At 37.8% G+C, this 17,785-nt stretch overlaps 1 protein-coding gene and 1 non-coding gene across 2 annotated transcripts in view; both read left to right on the top strand.

Moving 5' to 3' along the window:
* RP1 (RP1 axonemal microtubule associated) overlaps nucleotides 1-17,785 on the top strand; it is a 235,699-nt gene that overhangs the window by 23,536 nt on the left and 194,378 nt on the right. The gene's annotated exons all lie outside the window — the stretch shown is intronic.
* Nucleotides 10,337-10,409, top strand: TRNAT-GGU. Its single transcript has one exon. It is a non-coding gene; the product is annotated as a tRNA-Thr (tRNA).

Here is a 17,785-nt window from a genome sequence, read left to right as displayed (position 1 = left end):
ATTTTGCTGATCTTTTTGAAGAACCAACTTTTGGTTTTATTGATTCTCTTTCTTGTTTTTCTCTTCTCTGTTTCACTTATCTCTGCTCTAATCTTTATTATTTCCTTCCTTCTGCTAGCTTTGGGTGTAGTTTGTTCTTCTTTTTCTAGTTTCTGAAGTTGTAAAGCTGGGTTGTTGATTTGGGATGTTTCTTACTTTTTTCATGTAAGCATTCATGGCTTAAGTCTTCCCCTTAGCTCTGCTTTTGCTGTGTCCCGTAAGTTTTGTTATGCTGTGTTTTCATTTTCATTCGTCTCTAGGAATTTTCTAATTTCCCTTGTGATTTCTTTTTTGATCCATTGCTTGTTTAAAAGTATATTGTTTAATTTACACATTTTGTGCATTTTCCAGTTTTACTTTTGTATGATTTCTAACTTGATTCTGCTGTGGTCAGGTAAGGTACTTTGTATGATATCTGTTTTTTTTTAAGTCTGTCGAGGCTAAATTTGTTGTCTCACGTATGGTCTATCTTGGAAAATATTCCTTGTGGATTTGAGAAAAGTGTATATGCTGCTGTTTTTGGGTAGAGTGTTCTGTCTATGTCTGTCAGGTTTAGTTAGGTGGTGTGTTAAGTCTTCTATTTCTTCCCTTATTTTCTGTCTGGCTGTTCTGTCCATCATTGTAAGTGGGGTATTGATGTCTCCACCTGTTGTTGTAGATCTGCCTATTTCTACCTTCATTCTGTCAGTTTTTGCCTCATCTATTTTGATGATCTGTCATTACATGTGTAATTTTTTCATTTTTAAATTGATGTATAGTTGATGCATAATGTTATATAAGTTACAGGTGTACAATATAGTGATTCGCAGTTCTTAAAGTGTATACTCCATTTCTAGTTACTATAAAACACTGGCTATATTCCCCACGTTGTACAATAAATCCTTGTAGCTTATTTTATACATAATAGTTGTAATTAATCCCCTGTCCCTATCTTCAGCTTCCTCCCTTCCTTCTCCCCACTGGTAACCACTACTTTGTTCTCTTTATCTGTAAGTCTGTTTCTTTTTTGTTATAGTCACTAGTTTCTTGTATTTTTTAGATCCCACATGGAAGTGATATCATACAGTATTTGTATTTCTCTGTCTAACTTATTTCACTTAGCATAATACCTTCCAAGTCCATTCATGTTGCTGCAAATGGCAAAATTTCATTCTTTTTTAATGGCTGAGTAGTATTCCATCGTGTATATATACACCACATCTTCTTTATCCATTTATCTGTTGATGGACAATTAGGTTGTTTACATATATTGGAAATTGTAAATAATGCTGCTGTGAACATTGGAGTGTCTTTTAAAATTAGCGTTTTTGTTCTTTTCAGATATATACCCAGGGGTGGAATTGCTGTGTCATATGGAGGTGTAAATGTTTTTAATGGCTATCTCTTCTTGCTGTATTGAGCATTTTTATTAACATATAATGTTCTTTTTGTCTCTTTTACCCTTCTAAAATTTTGTCTCTTTTACCTGATATTTAGTTTGGCCACTTCTGCCCTCTTTTGGTTACTGTTTGCATGGAATTTCTTTGCCACCCTTTCACTTTCAACCTGCTTGTACCTTTTGATCTCAAGTAAGTCTCTTGTAGACAGCAGCTAGGGCCCTGTGTTTTTATCCATTCTGCCAATCTCTGTCTTTTGATTGGATACTTTAATCTGTTTACATTTAAATTAATCACTGATAAAGAGTGACTTACTTCTGTCATTGTGCTGTTTGTTTTATATATGCCCTATAGCTTTTTTGTTTCTCATTTCCTGCATTACTGTTTTCTTTTGTGCTCAGCTATTTTTTTGTAGTAAAATGTCTAAGTTCCTTTCTCACTTCCTTTTGTATGTGTCCTATAGCTATTTTCTTTGTGGTTCACTCTTTAGGATTTACCACCTTAAAGTTATAACACTCTAATTGGTGTTTATTGCAAGATTAACTTTAATACCGTACACAGACTCTGCTTCTTTACAGCTCTGTTCCCACCTCTTTCAGTTCTTGATATCACAAGATTATATCTTTCTATATTACGTGCCCCCAAACATAAACTAATAGTTCTTTTAAATGCATTAATCTCCTAAATTATATAGAAAACAAGATTTGAAATTACAAACCAAAAAGTTACTCTAATACTATCTTTTACACCAATAATTTTTTATTTACATGTATTAGTCTCTTAAATCATGTAGAAACAAACAAAAAGCACAGTGACAAACCACTGTTACAATTGCTCATGTATTTGCCTTTATTGACATGTTTATTTCTCCATGTGGTTTTGAGTTACTGTCTAGTGTACTTTTTTTTTTTTTCACCTTGAAGGACTCCCTTGAGCATTTTTTGCAGAGCAGGCCTAAGGGTCATAAACTCCCCCAACTTTTATCTGTCTGGGAATGTGTTAATTTCCCCCTCACTACTGAAGAACATTTTCAGTGGATATAGGAATCTTGGCTGCCCAGTTTTTATTTTAACACTTTGACTATTAGCCTATTGTCTCTGGCCTCCAAAGTTTCTGATGAGAAATGTACTCATACTTTTACTGAAGATCTCTTGTATGTAATTGTTTGCTTCTCTCTTTCTGCTTTCAAGATTCTTTCTTTGTTTTGGCTTTTAGAAGTTTGATTATAATGTGTCTCAGTGTGGCTCTCTTTGAGTTTACCTTGTTCAGAGCTGAGGGGCTTGGATGTTTATATTCATGTCTTTCAACAAATTTGGGAAGTTTTCCACCATTATTTCTTCAAATATTCTCTCCCCCTTTCTCTCTTTTTCTCCCTTTTTGGACTCCTAAGATACATATGTTGGTCAGATTGATGGTGTCCCATGTAGGTCCCTATGGTTCTGTTCACTCTTCTTTAATTTTTTTCCTTTCTGTTCCTCAACTTTGATAATTTCCATTGTTCTATCTATCTTTAAGTTCACTGATTTTTTTCTTTTGCTTGCTCAAATCTGCCTTTGAATCCATCTGATTTTTTTCATTTCCCTTATTACATTTTTCAGATGCAAAATTTTGTTATTGTTCAGGTTTTATATCTCTTTATTGATATTTCCATTTTATTCACACATCATTTTCTTGACTATTTCCACATCTTCCTTTGTTTTTTGAGCATCTTTAAGGCAATTGTTTTATAGTTTTTGTTTAGTATATCTGTCATTAGGCCTTTTTCAGGGAGTTTCTGTTGATTTATTAATTTTTTTCCTTTGACTGGGTCATAATTTCCTGGTCTTTGTATGCCTTGTGATTTTTGTTGAGCATGAGACATTTGAATAATGTGGTGGCTCTGGAAATCAGATTCTTCCCTATTCCCCAGGGCTTGCTTTTTAAAAAAGTAATTATTACTTTGTTGTTGTTGCTGTTTTATTGTTGTAGGCTGTCTCAGTGCCGGGGATCAGCCTGAGGTGTAAACTGAATGTCTTCTCAGGTCTTTTCTGAGCCCTTCCCTGGGCATGCGTGGTCACTTTCTAATTTTCCGTGTACACATAGATGATTTTGAATGTTCTAGTCATTCATGTCTGGCTCCCAAAAGGAAAGAGCAAAAAATGAAGATGGGGAAGGGGCACTGGCACATTAAATCTCCTGGACGTCACTTCAACAGGAGGGAGGGGCTTGCAACAATCCGGGGAGGTGCAACAACCATAGTTGCCTGTTTCACTGTTCATTGTCTGTACCTCTGTGATCAGAGGGAGCATTCTGTGATCAGAGCACAGAGCTCCAGTATTTGTAAGAAAGAATCCTTCTCTTTACCCTAGCTCCCATAGGCAGTGTGTAAGCTGCTCCAGGAACTCATGCACGGCTGTCAGCCGTGGGGGTGGGGGATGGGTAGCTGCTACTGTGCCAAGAAGTGAAATTGATTGAAATTAACTGGAACTTTACTGTCCAGATCTTCCCCTGGAAGTAGCAAGCTCTGAACAGACTCCAGAGTTCAAAAGCTGTTACATCAGACAGATTCTGCCTATGTAGTTGTTGTCTAAGTGGGGAGACAGATTTTTGATTGTTCCTACTCTGCCAGCTTCCCAGAATCCTCTTCCTCAGTTTTTTTTTAAATGGATTCTGCTTTTAGTGTTGAATCTAAGAAATCTTTGACACAGATCATGCAGATTTTCTCTATTATTTTTTTCTAGAAGTTTTATAGTTTATTACACTTAGGTGTATAATCTATTTTGTGTGTTGTTTTTTTTTTTAATATATGATGTGAAGTAAAGATCAGTTTTTGGAATGTGGATATCAGAATGTTCTAGCACCACTAGTTGAAAATGCTCTTCTTTCTCCATTGCATTGCCTTTGCACATTTTAATCAAGAATCAGTTTTCTACATATGTGTGAGTTTATTCCTGGAATCTCTATTTGTTCCATTGATCTAGTAACACAATACAATGCTGTCTTGATTAATGTAGTTTCATAGTAAGTCTTGAAATTTGATTGTGTTAATCTTCAAACTTTATTCTTTTTCAGAAATGTTTTAGCTACTCTAGGTTCTTTGCACTTCCATATGGATTTTAGAATGAGCTAGTGAATTTCTACAAACTACTACAAACTTTCATCTGGGATTTTAATTGGGATTACGTTGAATTTGTGGGTCAATTTGGGGAGAACTGATGCTTTAACAATATTAAATCTTCCAAGCCCTAAGCAAGATGTCTCTCCCAATTGATTTAAGTCTTCTTTAATTTCTGTAAGCAATGTTTTCTAGTGTGCACAGTACAGGCCTTTCACATATTTTTTTTATCAGTTTTATCTCTCAGTAGTTCGTATTTTTGATGCTATTGTAAATAATCTTTTAAACTTTAGATTTCTTATTTTCATTGCTAGTATGTAAGGATACACTGATTTTTGTATATTGATTTTACAACCTGAAATCTTGCTAAACTCACTTATTTGTTCTCTTTTCTGTAAATTCTGTTAGATTTTCTACATCAAAGATCATGTTAGCCGTGAATAAGTGAAATTGTACTTCTTTTTTTCTCATTTGGATGACTTTTATTTATTTCTCTTGCATTGTTGCACTGGCTAGAACTTCAAATCTGTTGAGTGAAAGCAGAGAGAGCAAACATTCCTGCCTTGTTTCTTATCTTAGGGGAAAAGCATTCAGACTTTCACCATTAAGTATGATGTTAGCTGTAGGATTTTGGTATATGTCCTTCATTAGGTTAGGAATGTTCCCTTGTAACCCTAATTTGCAAGAATTTATATCAGGAATGGATACTGAATTTCATCAAATGCTTTTTTTTTTTTTGTATGTGTTGAGGGGATTGTACAGTTTTTCTTTTTTAGTTTGATAATATTATGAATTACATAAATTGATGTTTAAATGTTGAGATAGCCCTGCATAGCTGGGATAATCCCACGTGGTCCCAGTGTATGGTGCATTTACTATATTGTTGAATTTGATTTGTTAAATTTTATGTTTAGAACATTTCCATGTATGTCTGTGAGGGATATTCATTTGTTGTTTTCCTTTCTTATGTCTAATTTTCGTACTGGGTAAAGATGACTTCATAGACTGAGTTAAAAAAATTACTTTTTCAATTCTTTGGAAAAGTTTGTTTAGAATTTGTATTATTCCTTCTTAAAATTTTTTTGGTAGAATTCACCTGTGAAGCCGTTTGGTTATGCAGTTTTCTTTGTGGGAAGGTTTTAAACTGTATTTTCAGCTTCTGTACAATATTTAGGATATTTAGGTAATTGATTCCTTCTTGAATAAGCTTTGGTAGTTTATGTCTTTCAAGAAATTTGTGTATTTCATCTAACTTGTCAAATGTATTTGCATAAACTTGTTTGTAATATTTCCTTGTTATCTTTTCAGTAGAATCTGTAGTGATAACACCTATCTCATTGGTATTGGTAATTTGTCTTCTCTGTCTCTTTTTCTGATCAATCTGGCTGAGATTTATCAGTTTTATTGATCTCAAATAACCAATTTTTGGTCTCATTGTTTTTTTCCTATTGTTTTCTGTTTTTATATTTTATTAGTATCCACTTTGTTCTTTATTATATCCTTTCTTCTGCTTACTTTAGGTTTAAGTTATTCTTCTTTTTCTAGTTTCGTAAGGAAGGAATTGAGGCTTGGTTTCTGACTTGGATGTTCTCTGCTCTCAGCACTCCGTTGCCTTCGAGGAGAAGTGCTGTTTCCAACGTGCCCCGTCTCTGATTCCTAGAAATGACGCCCTGACCTCTCTCTTTCCACATCTAGGACCTCAGGTATTGGAGGAATAAGTCCTTTAGGTTTCTGTGTCTTGGGAAAGAGTATCAGAGTTAAACCTTCGGGTGATACAGTGATGGAGATGCCTGCTTAAGGCAAAAGTGGAGATAAAAGAGAAAGTTCTGCTGCTGCTGCTGCCCAGTAGCTCCAGTAGCCCTGCTTCGCCACCAGGGAGGAAGCAGGTGGCAAGAAGGGCACCCCTGCCTGCCCTTGGCCGGAGTCAGGCCTCTTTCAGGCACACAGACATCCTCACCTTCACGTAGCTGTTTGTGGGTATCTCTTTAAAGAAGCTGATGGTTATAGAAGAGGATTTGAATGAAAAAATACTCTGAAAGCTGCTGCTTGCCAAGTTTTATGAACAATGAGAGAACCTTGCAGAAAATTTCCAACATGGTTTCATTGTTCAAATCACCAGCCTTCCCGATTCTGAATCTTCATCTCACACGTTAGAGGTGATCCCTCGTACACCAGAAATGGACACACTGTAACTGACTGTACTTGAATTAAAAAAAAAAAAAAAGAGGTGACCCCTCCTGAGCCCTGAGCACGTCAATCAGCAGACCTTTGAGCTTCACTCCAGCCCTCAGATTCTTTTGCCTCTAGGTACTGGGAGCCACCCTGGGAGTTGCATCTGCTGATATCTAACAGTGCCCTGCCTGTGAGATAGGAAGGGAGAAAGCAGGTAATCTTGTTTTAAGAACAAGAGATTAGGAGATTTCTAGTTGTTTCCAGACTTGGCTGCTTATTCAAAATACCCAGTGATCTTGTAAAAAATACAGATGCTTGAGATACACCACCCTCCTGCTGTTTCTACCCCAAGTCCCAAGCCCTTCAGTGAAGCCAGGTCTAGGTATGTGTGAGTGCGTGTGCCTGTGTGCATATATTTATTCTAGTGGTGCACAGCAATCACTTGTTGTTGTTACTATCATTATCATCATTTTTACCTTTTCACAGTTCTGGGGGTGGACTGAGCCCAGCTAGGCAGGTCCTGCTCTTGGCCTCTCATTCAGGACAGTAGGAAGTGGTGGAGGCTCCAGTCATTCTCAAGGCTTCCTTCCTCACACGTCTGGACTGTGGCTCAGACACCCACACGTGGCTTCCCCCTGTGGCCGGGAAGGAACCTAAGATTTTTTTTACCAGCCCCTCAGGGTGATTCCTGGTAAGCTAGGCAGGTTTTAGGATCACTTTTGGGAACTGCTGGACAACAGGAACTTTTTAGTCCCTTCAAGTTGTAAAATTCTAGAGTTCAAGCCATCAGTTTTCTTTTCACATAAAGACTACCTTCTGAGTTAAGAGAACACAGGTGTTTCTCAAAGCAAAAGGTCTTAAGACAAAATTTCCAAATATAGGATTATCAGAAATTCTAACAAAAAGCTGGTAGAATGCTGACTGATATAATTCTGTTTACTCAGTGGGACACACCTTCATTGAGTCATGCCCGTGGCCAGTCACTGGTCCAGGAGAGGGTGTAGTCTTGAATTCTATTTTCATGGCTGTAACAGAGGTTACACATTACCCAGAGTAGTGATACCTTTGAGCAAGTTCTGTATTTCCTTGAGACGCAAACTTCTACCACTGCCTGTGGGGATTGTGAGTCCAGGGCAGGGGAGGAACCAACAGCCTTTCTGGACAGTGAAACTTTCTGCGAGGCCCGTGGATGCCTTGCACGTTGGGCCAGCACGGGAGACAGGTGTGAAACCGTGAAGTCCTGGAGATGTTTTACTTTCCAGTGTTGTAGGGTGGGGTCCGCGTGACCACTGCATTGACAGCTCTGTGTCGCCTGCCCAGCAGGCATCTGCTTCCCTGGAACACGATGCTAACTGCTTTTAACATTTGGGTTCCGTTGACTTCTTCACTGGATAGACATTTTGTGCCTTTCTAGAAAACATTTTAAACTAGTCCCTAATTAACGTATCACAAGGCAAAACTGGGCTCTTCATTGGGCCTCCTGGACGTTCAGTTAAGGGAAGCACCGTAGTCAGTTGTTACTTCTCATCTCGTTAGTTTGCAAACAGAAGTTGACGGTGGACATCACAACTTTTTAAAAAAAAGATGGACAGCCGCCAAATTGATTCTTACTGAAATGAATGTTTTAAAAAAGAAACTAAGAGCTGCCTTATATTAAACGGAAATAGACCAACTAAATAAAACCTAGGGAAGACCAAGGGATGAATAACAATATTGTGATATTTCATGTAAACAAACTACTCTGTTGTTTAATGATTCTTATTTCCTAACCGAGAATTGCAACAATATCTAGGAATTCTCACCTTCTGGTGCAGAATGAGAAAATTTTATGAGTTTCCACCATTCAGTTTAAAGCCAAAGGAAGTGTGTTTCAGACGTTTCCCTTGAACATTCTCCTTCTGGGCAGGAAGTGGACGACGTTAGCTGAAAACATCACCCTCAGATGGAGGAAAGCCTGCCAGTGAGACGAAGCATCTGCCTCGCCTGCCCGATGTGCCTTCTTCTCCTACGTTTCTCACTTAAAACTCAGCTAAGGCTCAGTGGCCCTTCGGTATCAGGAGAAAGCGGGTCAAACTACAGTGGAAAGTGATCAGGGAGGGAATGGCGTGCACAGAGCAGCCTAAGCCCTTCATACTGAGAGAAGAGTTTCAGGAGCTGCCTTTATTTTCAGAAACAAAAGGCAGTCCCATACGCAGGAGCAAAGGTGAGATGACAGTCGGGTCTGTGGCTCCCTCACTGGGTGCCTTTAGGTAAATCTCATCTGAATTTTTCCACCTTTACAGTGGAGATAACAGCACTGAAAGTTCTGTAGCATTAAAATGAGATAATTTATTGGCAATTTTCTTAAATTCTCAAAAACTACTGTGCACGTCTAAGACAGTGGTACTAAAACCATCCTAATAAACACGTGTTTCTATTTTATTTGGTAACAATACTCGTGTTCACAAATGGTTCCATATAAATTTGGGTCACTGAAAGCAATACAATATTGGAGGAGCCTAGTCTGAGTGTTTCATATACATTTCTGTGCATTCTTAATTCTGATTTTTCGTAAGTTTCTTTTTCTTTTGTTGTTAAAATACAACTATCAATTACAGAAATAATCATTGATTATTTGTTGATTGATTTTTTAATATAAACTTTCAAATTAAAGTATAACATTCGTACAGAGAAGTGCACTTGTGGGCAGGGCTATGTGCAGTTCATCGTGGGGCACACACTGTTCCGATCCACACAGAGCTGTTCACAGTATCTTGGAACTTGCCATTTTGGGATCACTAAACTGATTTGTAGACCCTGTAGGTGTGCTTCCTGAAATCATCCTCATCCCTTGTGAGATGAGCAGAACTGACCATTGCCTAAGTGTCAGCGGAGGCTTCCAACGTAACAGCTTCCATCAGATAACATAATGTGTTTCTTAGAAAGGAAGTTCAAAAGGACCGATTCTGTTAGATTGCTGACCTTGACCTCCTGCGGCCAAAAATCCTGTTTCCCTGTGTTTTTAAAGGAAACACGTTTGAGAAAAGCTCCCAATCCCAGATTCGGTGGTTTTCCTTAGAGAGACAACAATGGAATTCTGGGAGAGAGCTGACCTGAGCGGATTCATCTGATCCCTCTCAGGAGAGAGCGGTGTTTGTTTACTCTGCTCGGAGAGCTATATTTCTATGCATGTGCTATTCTTAGAGTCCTTTGAAGTAGGAAAAGTCATATGTCATAGACCTCCCTGTGATTAAAAACTTTAAGGCTGTTTATCTGCTTGTGTACGTAGAGTACATAGAAAAGGAGAAGCACCTGTTTGTTGGAGATGGACCCCGAGGAACGAGGGAGAAGTTTGCACATTTTGGTTCTCTCCACAGTGTCACACTTGTTTATCTTATATCACAGGCTGCTCTTCAGATAGATGGTTTTAAAAAGGGAAATATGGTTACATCTGAAAGCCAAGAAATGTAAATAGAAAATTGTGTGGTGTCTAGAAACAGTGTTGGACTGGAATTAACTGGGAATAATGCCTGATTATATACAACAGCAAACGTCAAATGAGATAAGTTATATGAATGGCTTTCAGAGCATGGTTATTGAAAAATGAAAACATTTCTTATTTCTTTGGCTCAATCAGCACTTATTTGTTTTTAAAGATCTTTTAAGAATTCAAGGAGGAGGGTATAGCTCAGTGGTAGAGTGCATGCTTGGTATGCATGAGGTCCTGGGTTCAGTCCCCAGTCCCTCCATTAACAAATAAATAAATCTAATTACTGCTCCCCCCAAAAAAAACTCCAAAACAAACAGAAAAGAATCAAAACAGAAAAGCACAAAATGTCCAAAGCAGTAATATGCCGCACATTACTCAGCATAGCAAGAACCAGGAAAATCTCAACTAGAATAATAAAAAAAAGGCAATCAAATGACAGCAAAAAAATGAGATGATACAGATACTAGATTTATCTAATAAAAATTTTAAAGCAGCCATAATAAATATGTTTCAATGAATAATTACATAACCTTTCATGAAAAAATCTGAAAATGAATATATGTATATATATACACATGACTAAGACATTGTGCTGTTCACCAGAAATTGACACATTGTAATTGACTGTACTTCAGCTTAAAAAAAAAGCAATTATAAAGACTGTTGAAACAAATGAAAAAAAAAGAAAAGAAAATCTCAGTAAAGAAATAAGAAATCTCAGAAAAGTAATAGAAGATACAAAGGAGAGCCAAATGGAACTGTGAAATACACTACCCAAACAACAACAAAAAACTCCAGCCAGCCAACCAACCAACTTAATGAATGGGCTCAACAGCAGAATGGGGAACACAGGTGAAGGGATGTATGAACTTGAAGACAGCATGATAGAGATTATTTAATCAGAATAGCAAATAGAATGCTAAAAAAGATGAACCAGTGGCATGTGAGACTATAATACAGATCTAACATTCATGTCATTAAAGTTCCAAAAGGGAGAGAAGAAACCAGGGAAGGTTGAAAAATATTCGAAGAAATAATAGCTGAAAAGTCCCTAAGTCTGGCAACAGACATAAACCTACAGATTAAAGGAGTTGAGAAATCCAGAAACAAGACAAACTGAAATGTTTCTGTACCAAGACACATCCTAGTCAAACTTCTGAAAACTAAAGACACACACTTGAAAGCAGACAGAGAGAAACGCTGCATTACCTACAGGGGAAAAACAATCCAAATGACATGGATTTCTCATGAGAAACGATGGAGGCTGAAAGGAATGTCGTGCCAAAGACATTTTCAAGAGCAGAAAAAAAAAAACTGCTAGCCCAGGATTCTATGTCCAGTGGCAATGTCTTTTAGGAGGAAGGGTCTTCTAAACGCCACTTGCGTGTGACCCTGAGGTCTCTGCAAGTCTTCCTGCCCAAGCCTGGACCGGCTCGGGGCTCGAGTGGGGCTTTCCCTGAGAGTAGCCGCCCTCAGGGTCTGAACCCCAGCCAGATGAAAGATGAGACCCGCTCACGTCACATCTGTCAGACCTCGTGGTCCCCCTCCAGCACTTGGTTAAGGCAGTTTCCTTAGAGACTAGTACAGTATCCTTGAGAACATACGCGTTAGACTCTCTGATTCCCTTCATTTGTTTCCTTCAACAAATACTTGTTAATGATTCCCGTGATTAAGGCATTGTTTTGTACACACCAGGCAAGAAGAAGGGGATGAGGGCGGTTTTGTATGGGCTCTTTGGAGAGACCTCTCTCTTACAGGGAGGAAGTGAAGAGGGAGGCCAGGGGAACAGCTGGGGAAGGAACATCCTGTTATGAGCAGCAGAGTTTGCCTGGTGTTGAACTTGAGGAGAAGTGGGGGGGAGGGGGAGGGGCAGTGGAGGGGTAGAGGATTAAGAGCCAGTAACTACTATGTGTAAGGGCAAGGAGGGAGGGATAAATTAGTAGTTTGGGATTAACAGATACACATTACTATGTATAAAATAGATAAACAACAAGGGCTTACTATATAGCACAGGAAACTATGATTTCTTGTAATAAGCTATAATGGAAAAGAATCTGTATATATATATATGTGTATAACTGAATTGCTTTGCTGTACACCTGAAACTAACATTGTAAATCAACTACACTTCAATAAAAAATAACATTGGGGTGGGGAAGCAAAGCCATAGCTCAGTGGTAGAGCACATGCTTAGCATACACAAGGTCCTGGGTTCAATCCCCAGTACCTCCATGTAAATAAATGAGTAAATAAATGAGTAACTAAAAACCTAATTACTTCCCCCTAAAAAAACCAAATACCAAAAAAAAAAAAAAAAATTTAAATGCAAAAAAGAAAAGAATTTGCAGAAATCTAAAAAAAATTACCATGTATAAACAAGTTACAAGGATATATTGTACAACACGGGGGACATAGCCAATATTTTAAACAAGTATAAATGGAGTGTAACCTTTAAAGCCTGTGAGTCATTATACTATACATCTGTAATGCATATGATATTGTGCAGCAACTATACTTCAACTTTAAAAAAAAAAAAAAAAGAAAGAAAAAAGAAAGAAAGAAAAAAAGAGATAAATACTCCTGACTGGTAACCACTAGTTTGTTCTCTACAACTGTGGGTTTCCTTCTTTTTTGTTATATTTACTAACTTGTTGTATTTTTTAGGTTTCACATGTAAGTGATATCATACAGTATTTGTCTTGTTTGACTTATTTCACTTAGCATAATGCCCTCCAAGTCCACCCATGTTGTTGCAAATGACAAAATTTTGTCCTTTTTAATGGCTGAGTAGTATTCCATTGTATATCTATACCACATCTTCTTTACCCATTCATCTGTTGTTGGGCACTTAGGTTGTTTCTCTATCTTGGCAATTATAAACAATGCTGCTATAAACATTGGAGTGCACATATCTTTTCGAATTGGCGCTTTTGTTTTTTTTCAGATATGTACCCAGGAGTGGAATTGCTGGGTCATATGTAGTTCTATTTTCAGTTTTTTGATACACTTTAAAATAGAAAATGAATATAGTAATAAATAGTTGACAGTTTTTAAGAATGAATTTAAATTCTTAGAGAGCAAGGATGGCTTTAATGAACTGGAACATATTTAGTGAGTGCCTACTGTAAGCACATAATTATGATGATGTGAAGAATAAAAAGATGCTAGTACATAGTTGAAAGTTTAGGTGGCGCTGTAAACATGTAACATGTAAAAGCACTGATCAAACAACTCAAGGAAATATGTAGTTTATCTTCCTGTCATATGATATTTTATAGATTTTGTAAGCTTTTGTATAATATTTGTTTAAGAAATTGTAACAGTTGACAACAACCTTTTTTTCTAATATAAAAGCAGAATCATTCTTCCAAATCATACGATGGGTTATAACATGACTGTTGGGAAATGGCGTTGTTCAGTATGATCAGCATTATAATTTATATTTGAGAGAAGAAAATTGATCTTGTTTTTGTTGGGCTCTTAGGTCACACAGAACATAACATCTAATGAAATGTTTAAAAATTTTGACTCAGAATTAGATATGCCTCTTACTTTTTACAATGAATACCTTTTTGTAGGGGTCATATAATATTTCACAATGTTGCTATCCCATTAATTACACCATTTCTCAATTTCTGACTTATAGGTGGTTTCTAGTTGCTAAGAGATACATTTTTATACTATTCCAGTTAAAATATGACTATTTAAATACTGCACAGCTAGGTGGGGTTTATGGAAAACGTAAGATGGTTCATCATTAGAAAATGTATTACCTTTATTCATCATGTTAAAAATTTAAGGGGGGAAATCACAATTATACCAATAGATGACCAAAAAAAGCAAATAGTTAAATTTATGAGCCAATTCTAATTCCTTTTTTTGAAAAAGGTTTAAGAAAAAGAGGGACCAAAGAAAATTACCTTGGAAAGAAAGAAACACAGTTATCAGTTGCAAAGACATGACAATATTCTTAAAAATCCAATAAATTCAACAGAAATTGTTAAATAAGAGAATTGACAAGGTGACTATATAGAAGACAAAATAAAAAATAAATATTACTTTCCTTTTTATTAGCATTGAACAATTAGAAGCTGAAATGAGAAAAGTCATATTCAAGATACTATCAAAATTAGTCTGGAAAATACCTAAGAACTGTTTAATAAGAGAATCATATATTTTTATTAAACGAAATAAAATAGGACTAAAATAAACAAGAGACATACTGTAATCCCTCACGGCAAGAGCAGTGGCATACAGTTGCCGCTTCTGCTCAGATCCGTGCACGGCCGTAATGCAGATCTGATTAGTGTCCCAGAGAATTGTTTTTGAAAACAAACAAGTTGATTTTAAAATTTATTTGGAAGGCTATAGCAAGAGTTTGAAAAAGAAGAATCACGAGGAGGAATTTGCTAACATATTAAAATATATAATTATTTAAATCAAAATAGTTGGGTACTGGGACGGAGACAGGTATCAGTGACACATGTGTATGTGGGTTTAACACAGTGATAATGAAGGCATTTTGAAGAAAATAAGGTTACTCCCAACCTGCACACTTATAAAAACTGAAGGTGAATTAAGCCTCTAAATGTAGAAGAAAAACTGCTGTATTGTTAAGGTAACTATGTTTGGTAAGCATGTTAAGGTAACTGTGTTTAGATTTAGGACCACCTGCTCAACGTGTCTTAGGATCATGGTGGCTTAACGTAGGAAGGCATCTTGACTGTGCAAAATCGGAAGTGAGTTTGGAACCCTCCAGGGCACCCCTTCCAGGTGATGATTCAGTTACTGAGGCTGGAATAAGTGGTTTCGAGCTGTGCTACTGAAGGAAGAGAGAGAGCTGGGAGGTCCGACAGGGGTACTCGTGGCCACGGGTAGAAATGACAAGCACTGTGTGAGCCGCTCCTGCCTACATCCTGTTGTCTAGAACTGCTCATAGGCTTATAACCTGACTCTAAACATGGTGGGGTTCCTGGAAGCTCAGTCAGTATTAATGTCTCCATCAGAAAAGTGCTATAGTCAGATACAGATGCACATTTTTATAACCTCAGGGTGGGGGGAACATTTCTTATGATTGTTTAGAAAAGAAGACAACAATGAAAGGAAAAATACATTTGATGACAAAATAGTTTTAAGGCATTAAGCAGTGAAAGATGCTGAGAACAAACTTCAAAGGCAAGTGACAGACTGAGAGAAGGTATTTGCCACCCAGACAAATGGCAAAGCGTTAAAATTCCTAATGTGCAGTTTCCATAAAGAGAAAACAACAAACCAATTAGAGAAGATAGCAAAGGAAATTAAAAATTAAAAAATACAGATGGTCAGTCACGTATGTACAGGGAAGTACATTGCAGTACTGTTGCTAATGGCGTGAAACCTGAAAATGATTTGATTTTCAGTTGGAGTCTGACTGAACTGTATGTGGTGCACCTGCATCGCAGAACATCACGCAGTCACTAAAAGAGAATAGGGTAGGTCTTCACACTGCTCTGAACAGAAGCCGTTGATAGGTAAGTGGGAAAAAGAGATGATCACTGTGGCCAATAAGACTCTAATTGGGGGAAGAATTAAAATTAATTGAAAATATTAATGATATAGATAGATGATTTATAAATAATATATATAAATAGATAAATAATATAAAATATGACAAAAAGGGAAGAATATGGACAAAACTGTTAACTTTTGTTTTGAAAAGCAAAGGAGGAGGGATATTCACTTTCTAGTTCATTATCGTTTTCTAAGTGATAACTTTGATCTTTTTGAATTTTTCTGCATTGTTTAAATAAAAACCCATGGATAATATTCATTCATTCTTTCATTCATTCATTTATTCATTCACTCAGGTATCCATCCATCCACCCACCCATCATTCCATTCAGTCATCCTCTTACAGCCAATCAACAGTTAAAACAAGGACCTATTCTTAGATGCTGTGTTTGCCGTGCATAGTGCCGTTAACACTGAGTTGAGCTCAGCTCGGAGTAAGAAGACACCCAAATGTTGTTTCCTCTTTCTTGTTGACCACTGATTTGAAAACAAACCAACACAACATGAAGAGTCTGGTCCTGCGCTTCCTGAGAGCACCATCTGGGGTGGCTTCCCTCGCCTCTAACCTTTGTCTGCCCTGGAGATGACAGATTAGTGGGGAACATCCTTTAGAATAGGAAGTGGAGGTCAATAAAATTCGCACCAGGCTTTCCAATTTAGTATCATCCCAGCCAGGACATCCCAAAATAAAATTTGTTTCAAAAATAGACCTAGGAGGAGAAAAAGTCAGGACTGAAAACAAACAATTAATCCTCTTATGTCACTGATTCTGTGAGAAACCCAAATTAAAAAAAAAATATCAGCTTCTTGTTCAGGTGCAATGATTCTGTTGGTAAAAAAAAAAAAAAAAAAAAGCAGAACAAAAATAGTGCCGAGTCCAGCGTGGTAAATGATCCTATAGAACAAAACAGGAAGCTGTTTAATGGAAGAGAAGTGACTTCAGAGTCTGAGCTGTGAACGGCCCCCTGGATGCAAAGCATTTTGCATTTGCAAAGTGTGGTATTGGTGCTTTACTGATCACAATCGACTTGTACCCCACGTATTCTTTCATGGCGATGCACTGGCTTACCAACCAGGTGAAGAGGCAGCGTATCCCCTATGTTAACTGATAAAGCATTTCAGGGTTGGTGCTTAGGGAAGGGAAACACATCGGTCTCTTCTAATACATGTACTTCCAGATACACACGTTTGTGTGGGTGCATGAGATTTTGCACCGTCAGGATTTGAAGTGCAGTTGGACAGACATCCCAAAACTACCTGATTTTTTCCCCCACGTGATAATCTTTAACAGAATAAGCTTCATTATAGAAATAAATATATTTTCCTATTTCTTCAAACTGTTGAGGAATGTTTATTCAAAGGTATAGGCTCCAAAGGGAGAAACATATTTCTTCCTACTATTCCATAGGTTGGTTTCTCGCTGGGAAAATCTCCATTCAGAGCAGTTTCCTGTCAGAGAGCTTGTCTCAGTGCCAAGAAAAACTGTCACCTCTTAAAAATTCTCCTCATCTAACAAAGAGGATTGGGGATTTTAAGTCCACGCTCTGAAGATTCAGGCAAAACTTCTCCTTAAATGAGGCTGGTGGGCGAGGTTTTATTTTTATCTCCTTTCCCGTTTTCCAGGAGGGGAATAGACCACGTTCTGGAACGTGTTCAAGATGGAGCCGGTACGTAGCAGGGCTGATCTCAAACCAGATAACACCAACCCCCAAACTCTGGCAACATGCGCCCTTGATGCACGATCCAAAAGCTTATTTACAGGATCTGCCGGCCTCTGTCCTCTGTGATCTTAGCTGGCTGGAGTGACGGACGCACCGCGCAGCCCGAGCTCACGTAGACGGCGGGGAAGCGATTCCAGGACTGAGGATCTAGGAGCCTTGGTGGAGAAGAGGGTTGTTTTGTTTTGTTTTGTGAGTTGCTGTTTTCCTGGGATAAGCCCTTGTCATCCCTTTCAAATACAGGGAGGCAGTTTCCTCTAAATTGGTCCCTGAGAAGGACGTTTCTTTCTTCCTGCCCTGTTCTCTTTGCCGGAGGGGAAGGGGAGCGAGCATCCCCGAGGACCTGCCCTGTCCACGGAGAGAAGGC

This window comes from Camelus ferus, chromosome 29 (genome assembly GCF_009834535.1).
Source record: "Camelus ferus isolate YT-003-E chromosome 29, BCGSAC_Cfer_1.0, whole genome shotgun sequence".
In the NCBI taxonomy this organism is placed as follows: domain Eukaryota; kingdom Metazoa; phylum Chordata; class Mammalia; order Artiodactyla; family Camelidae; genus Camelus; species Camelus ferus.
The sequence above is the reverse complement of the archived record's forward strand: the minus strand, read 5'-3'. Positions and strand labels throughout refer to the sequence as shown.